This window comes from Oncorhynchus gorbuscha, linkage group LG18 (assembly GCF_021184085.1).
Source record: "Oncorhynchus gorbuscha isolate QuinsamMale2020 ecotype Even-year linkage group LG18, OgorEven_v1.0, whole genome shotgun sequence".
NCBI classification, from domain to species: domain Eukaryota; kingdom Metazoa; phylum Chordata; class Actinopteri; order Salmoniformes; family Salmonidae; genus Oncorhynchus; species Oncorhynchus gorbuscha.
In genome coordinates this window covers 2,632,914-2,640,577 of record NC_060190.1, presented here as the reverse complement: position 1 = coordinate 2,640,577, position 7,664 = coordinate 2,632,914, and positions in this window count along the sequence as shown.

Here is a 7,664-nt window from a genome sequence, read left to right as displayed (position 1 = left end):
CTTTCACTATATCATCCTCCTTTTCATTCAATGCAATAGCCTCATCTTCCTCCTTAACATTTCTAAACGGTTCAACCTCCCCTCTTCCTCTTTCACTCCAAAAAGGTTCTTCTTCTCCATCCACTGGAATCTCATCGTCTTCTTCTTTCACGACAATGTTCAGCCCCAGAGATTCTTTCTCCGTCCAGCAGACCTCCTCTTCTTTAGCAAGGGGCGAGTAATTTAGTGAGCTCATGGTCGGGGATGTTAGCTAGTTAGCGACTTGAATATTGATAGACTCAGTATCAATGTAACAAATGAACAAATGTCATGTAACAAGCAAATTGCGTTTGTTAACTTAGTAAATACGTAAACAGAATGTTAAAAACACAGATTAATATACACAAGATTGGTCTAAATCGCTTCAATGTTTCGGTTTTATGTTTGCTACCAAGGTGGTTGAATCCAATCCTGTTGTCGCAGTTGAAGCTTCCAGTTCCGTCCACTAGATTATACGTCACGGAAGAAGCATCACCTTTTTAAAATAATTTTTATTTTACCTTTATTTAACTAGGCAAGTCAGTTAAGAACAAATTCTTATTTTCAATGACGGCCTAGGAACAGTGGGTTAACTGCCTGTTCAGGGGCAGAACGACAGATTTCGGGGGTTTGAAATTGCAGCCCTTCCGCCCCTGAAAGAATCATATCGCCATCTGCTGACCGGAGTGGGTAACGCAGATTGAAAACATGTTAATTACATTGTTTATTCATGCAATGTTATAAGAAGTAATTTAAAACAACCAGATGTTATGTTCTCTTACTTCTTTACAGCCAATACTTTCCTCCAGGGCTGACCTTCCCATTAGGCAGGATTAGGTGACAGATTGATGAGGGCGACATTTTTCTGAAAATAAATCAGGTGGCAGGTGGCCTAGTGGTTAAGAGTGTTGGTGGTTCGAATGCCAGAGCCGACTAGGTGACACATCTACCGATGTGCCCTTGAGAAAGGTACTTATCCCTAATTGCTCCTATGAGTCGCTCTGAATAAGAGCGTCTGCTAACCAAGGTAGCAGCTACTCTTCCTGGGGTTTATTATGGATCCCCATTAGCTGCTACCAAGGTAGCTGCTACTCTTCCTGGGGTCCAGCAAAATTAATAAGGCAGTTATGAATATATTGTAATGCTTTTTAAATGTATAACAGATTTCACAACATATTAAGTGTGTGCCCTCAGGCCTCTACTCTACTACCACATATCTACAACACATTGATCCATGTGTACGTGTGTGTGTGAATAGTGTGTATGTAATTGTGTGTTTGTATGGATGTGTCTGTGTTTGTGTTGCTTCCCCGCTGTTCCATAAGGTGGATTTTTATATCTGTTTTTACCTGTTTTGTTTGAATTAAATCTTATTTCTGGGATGAGTTACTTGATGTGGAATAAAAAGAGGAAGTAAACAATGTCCCAACATTCTAGAAATGACCACTTCTTTTACAGAAAGTCCAGATAGTGGTTCCCAGTATGTAAAGACAGGTTCCAGTTGGTGTGGATGGTAAAGACAGGTTCCAGTTGGTATGGATGGTAAAGACAGGTTCCAGTTGGTATGGATGGTAAAGACAGGTTCCAGTTGGTATGGATGGTTCCAGTTGGTATGGATGGTAAAGACAGGTTCCAGTTGATATGGATGGTAAAGACAGGTTCCAGTTGGTATGGATGGTAAAGACAGGTTCCAGTTGGTATGGATGGTAAAGACAGGTTCCAGTTGGTATGGATGGTAAAGACAGGTTCCAGTTGGTATGGATGGTAAAGACAGGTTCCAGTTGGTATGGGATGGTTCCAGTTGGTATGGATGGTAAAGACAGGTTCCAGTTGATATGGATGGTAAAGACAGGTTCCAGTTGGTATGGATGGTAAAGACAGGTTCCAGTTGGTATGGATGGTAAAGACAGGTTCCAGTTGGTATGGATGGTAAAGACAGGTTCCAGTTGGTATGGATGGTAAAGACAGGTTCCAGTTGGTATGGATGGTTCCAGTTGGTATGGATGGTAAAGACAGGTTCCAGTTGGTATGGATGGTTCCAGTTGGTATGGATGGTAAAGACAGGTTCCAGTTGGTATGGATGGTTCCAGTTGATATGGATGGTAAAGACAGGTTCCAGTTGGTATGGATGGTAAAGACAGGTTCCAGTTGGTATGGATGGTTCCAGTTGGTATGGATGGTAAAGACAGGTTCCAGTTGGTATGGATGGTAAAGGTTCCAGTTGGTATGGTTGGTTCCAGTTGGTATGGATGGTTCCAGTTGGTATGGATGGTTCCAGTTGGTATGGATGGTAAAGACAGGTTCCAGTTGGTATGGATGGTAAAGACAGGTTCCAGTTGGTATGGATGGTAAAGACAGGTTCCAGTTGGTATGGATGGTTCCAGTTGGTATGGATGGTAAAGACAGGTTCCAGTTGATATGGATGGTAAAGACAGGTTCCAGTTGGTATGGATGGTAAAGACAGGTTCCAGTTGGTATGGATGGTAAAGACAGGTTCCAGTTGGTATGGATGGTAAAGACAGGTTCCAGTTGGTATGGATGGTTCCAGTTGGTATGGATGGTAAAGACAGGTTCCAGTTGGTATGGATGGTTCCAGTTGGTATGGATGGTAAAGACAGGTTCCAGTTGATATGGATGGTAAAGACAGGTTCCAGTTGGTATGGATGGTAAAGACAGGTTCCAGTTGGTATGGATGGTAAAGACAGGTTCCAGTTGGTATGGATGGTAAAGACAGGTTCCAGTTGGTATGGATGGTTCCAGTTGGTATGGATGGTAAAGACAGGTTCCAGTTGGTATGGATGGTTCCAGTTGGTATGGATGGTAAAGACAGGTTCCAGTTGGTATGGATGGTAAAGACAGGTTCCAGTTGGTATGGATGGTTCCAGTTGGTATGGATGGTAAAGACAGGTTCCAGTTGGTATGGATGGTAAAGACAGGTTCCAGTTGGTATGGATGGTAAAGACAGGTTCCAGTTGGTAAAGACAGGTTCCAGTTGGTATGGATGGTAAAGACAGGTTCCAGTTGGTATGGATGGTAAAGACATGGGTTCCAGTTGGTATGGATGGGACAGGTTCCAGTTGGTATGGATGGTTCCAGTTGATATGGATGGTAAAGACAGGTTCCAGTTGGTATGGATGGTAAAGACAGGTTCCAGTTGGTATGGATGGTAAAGACAGGTTCCAGTTGGTATGAATGGTAAAGACAGGTTCCAGTTGGTATGGATGGTAAAGACAGGTTCCAGTTGGTATGGATGGTATAGACAGGTTCCAGTTGATATGGATGGTAAAGACAGGTTCCAGTTGGTATGGATGGTTCCAGTTGGTATGGATGGTAAAGACAGGTTCCAGTTGGTATGGATGGTTCCAGTTGGTATGGATGGTAAAGACAGGTTCCAGTTGGTATGGATGGTTCCAGTTGGTATGGATGGTAAAGACAGGTTCCAGTTGGTATGGATGGTAAAGACAGGTTCCAGTTGGTATGGATGGTTCCAGTTGGTATGGATGGTTCCAGTTGGTATGGATGGTAAAGACAGGTTCCAGTTGGTATGGATGATTCCAGTTGGTATGGATGGTAAAGACAGGTTCCAGTTGGTATGGATGGTTCCAGTTGGTATGGATGGTAAAGACAGGTTCCAGTTGGTATGGATGGTAAAGACAGGTTCCAGTTGGTATGGATGGTAAAGACAGGTTCCAGTTGGTATGGATGGTAAAGACAGGTTCCAGTTGGTATGGATGGTAAAGACAGGTTCCAGTCTATCGAGTCAGGACAGTCTCTGTGCATGCAGTCTATCGAGTCAGGACAGTCTCTGTGCATGCAGTCTATCGAGTCAGGACAATCTCTGTGCATGCAGTCTATCTAGTCAGGACAGTATCTGTGCATGCAATCTATCGAGTCAGGACAGTCTCTGTGCATGCAGTCTATCGAGTCAGGACAGTCTCTGTGCATGCAGTCTATCGAGTCAGGACAGTCTCTGTGCATGCAGTCTATCGAGTCAGGACAGTCTCTGTGCATGCAGTCTATCGAGTCAGGATAGTCTCTGTGCATGCAGTCTATCGAGTCAGGACAGTCTCTGTGCATACAGTCTATCGAGTCAGGACAGTCTCTGTGCATGCAGTCTATCTAGTCAGGAACCTCAAAAACAAAAACATGTTCTCAGTCAAAAATATCAGACAATGGGAGCACTGTGTGTGTGTCCTTGAACTGCATGAACTTTAAGTCCATGTGTACCCTAGTGGCCATGTGTACCCTAGTGGATATGTGTACCCTAGTGGATATGTCTGCCCTCGTGGACATGTGTACCCTAGTGGTCATGTGCACCCTAGTGGTCATGTGTACCCTAGTGGCCATGTGTGCCCTAGTGGCCATGTGTGCCCTAGTGGCCATGTGTGCCCTAGTGGACTTGTGTACCCTAGTCTACTTGTGTACCCTAGTCTACTTGTGTACCCTAGTGGACATGTGCACCCTGGTGGACATGTGTACCCTGGTGGACATGTGTACCCTGGTGGACATGTGTGCCCTAGTGGACATGTGTACCCTGGTGGACATGTGTACCCTGGTGGACATGTGTACCCTGGTGGACATGTGTACCCTAGTGGACATGTGTACCCTGGTGGACATGTGTACCCTGGTGGACATGTGTGCCCTAGTGGAGATGTGTGCCCTGGTGGACATGTGTGCCCTAGTGGACATGTGTGCCCTAGTGGACATGTGTGCCCTAGTGGACATGGGTACCCTGGTGGACATGTGTGCCCTAGTGGACATGTGTGCCCTGGTGGACATGTGTACCCTGGTGGACATGGGTACCCTGGTGGACATGGGTACCCTGGTGGACATGGGTACCCTAGTGGACATGGGTACCCTAGTGGACATGGGTACCCTAGTGGACATGTGTACCCTAGTGGACATGTGTACCCTAGTGGACATGGGTACCCTAGTGGACATGTGTACCCTGGTGGACATGGGTACCCTGGTGGACATGTGTGCCCTAGTGGACATGTGTGCCCTAGTGGACATGTGTACCCTGGTGGACATGGGTACCCTGGTGGACATGGGTACCCTAGTGGACATGTGTACCCTAGTGGACATGGGTACCCTAGTGGACATGGGTACCCTAGTGGACATGGGTACCCTAGTGGACATGGGTACCCTGGTGGACATGTGTACCCTAGTGGACATGTGTACCCTAGTGGACATGGGTACCCTGGTGGACATGTGTACCCTAGTGGACATGTGTACCCTAGTGGACATGTGTACCCTGGTGGACCTAGTGGACATGGGTACCCTAGTGGACATGGGTACCCTGGTGGACATGTACCCTAGTGGACATGTGTACCCTAGTGGACATGGGTACCCTAGTGGACATGTGTACCCTAGTGGACATGTGTACCCTAGTGGACATGTGTACCCTAGTGGACATGTGTACCCTAGTGGACATGTGTACCCTAGTGGACATGTGTACCCTAGTGGACATGTGTGCCCTAGTGGACATGTGTGCCCTAGTGGACATGTGTGCCCTAGTGGACATGTGTGCCCTAGTGGACATGTGTACCCTAGTGGACATGTGTACCCTGGTGGACATGTGTGCCCTAGTGGACATGTGTGCCCTAGTGGACATGTGTACCCTAGTGGACATGTGTACCCTAGTGGACATGTGTACCCTAGTGGACATGTGTACCCTAGTGGACATGTGTACCCTAGTGGACATGTGTACCCTAGTGGACATGTGTACCCTAGTGGACATGTGTACCCTAGTGGACATGTGTACCCTAGTGGACATGTGTACCCTAGTGGACATGTGTACCCTAGTGGACATGTGTACCCTAGTGGACATGGGTACCCTAGTGGACATGTGTACCCTAGTGGACATGTGTACCCTAGTGGACATGTGTACCCTAGTGGACATGTGTACCCTAGTGGACATGTGTACCCTAGTGGACATGTGTACCCTAGTGGACATGTGTAAGGGCTCAACATTGTCCTCAAAAAAAATCATATTTATTGTTGGCTACTCACAAAAAGAAAGTTCAGGTTTGTCACACAGTTTGTTGATGAATAGTGGTGGGACCCAATCATAGTTGATAAATCATACATACATCATCATACTTGATAAATCATACACACATAATCATAGTTGATAAATCATAAAAACACCATCATAGTTGATAAATCAGGTTTGTCACACAGTAATCATAGTTGATAAATCATGGGACACACATAATCATAGTTGATAAATCATACATACACCATCATAGTTGATAAATCATACATACACCATCATAGTTGATAAATCATACACACACCATCATAGTTGATAAATCATACATACATCATCATACTTGATACATCATACATACACCATCATACTTGATAATCATACATACACCATCATACTTGAGACATCATACATACACCATCATACTTGATAAATCATACATACACATCATCATACTTGAGAAATCATACACACATCATCATAGTTGATAAATCATACATACACCATCATACTTGAGAAATCATACACACACCATCATACTTGAGTAAAAGTAAAGATGCCTCAACAGAAAATGACTCAACTAAAAGTGAAAGTCACCCAGTAAAATACTAGAGTAAAAGTCTAAAAGCATTTGATTTTAAAAGTATAAATCATTTCAAATTCCTTATACTAGGCAAACCAGACAGCACAATGTTCTTGTTTTTTTTAATTCACAGATATGTCTGAGGGTTGGAGCCCCTGACTCAGTTACGAATGAAGCGTTTGTGTTTAGTGAGTCCGCCAGATCAGACGCAGTAGGGATGTTCTCTCGATAAGTGTGTGAATTGGACCATTTTCCTGTCCTGTTAAGCATTCAAAATGTAATGAGTACTCTTGGGTGTCAAGGGAAAATGTACAGAGTAAAAAAAGTACATTATTTTCTTTAGGAATGTCGTCAAATAAGTTTAACAAAAGAAGTAAAGTACAGATACCCCCCCAAAAAAAACTGTTCAAATAAATAAATGTATATATATATATGTAATATATAAATGTTCCCTCACGTCAAGGGATATTCCACGTGAATAATATCTTTCACAACATTTTTATACACAATAAATAAACCAAACTATCTTCAAAAGATTATCTTTCACAAATGGCTCTAATCCCATGTGTTGTTCTAGATCCCTTCCCACTCTGGGACCAATAATAACTTCTCTCCGCTGTTGATTCTTTCATGCTCTTTGAATTGTTGAAACCGTGTACATTTCATCCCACAGTGGGAGCAGTGGAAGGCTTCTCCTTTGTGTGTGTTTTTTGATGCACTTTCATGTTCCATAAACTCTTAAAACCCTTTTCACAATAAGAACAGTGGAAAGGCTTCTCCGCAGAGTGTATTAGCTCATGTCTTTTCAGGTGCCCTGATAAGAAAAATCTCTTTCCACACTGGGAACAGTGGAAAGGTTTCTCTTCAGCATGTGTTAACTCATGTTGTTTCAGGGCATTTGATGAAAAAAATGTTTTTTCACACTGGGAGCAGTGATAAGGCTTATATACAGAGTGTGTTAGCTCATGATTTTTCAGGTTTCCTGACCGGGTGAATCTCTTCCCACACTGGGAACAGTGGTAAGGCTTTTCTCCAGTGTGCGTTCTCTTATGTTCTTTTAGATCCCCCTAA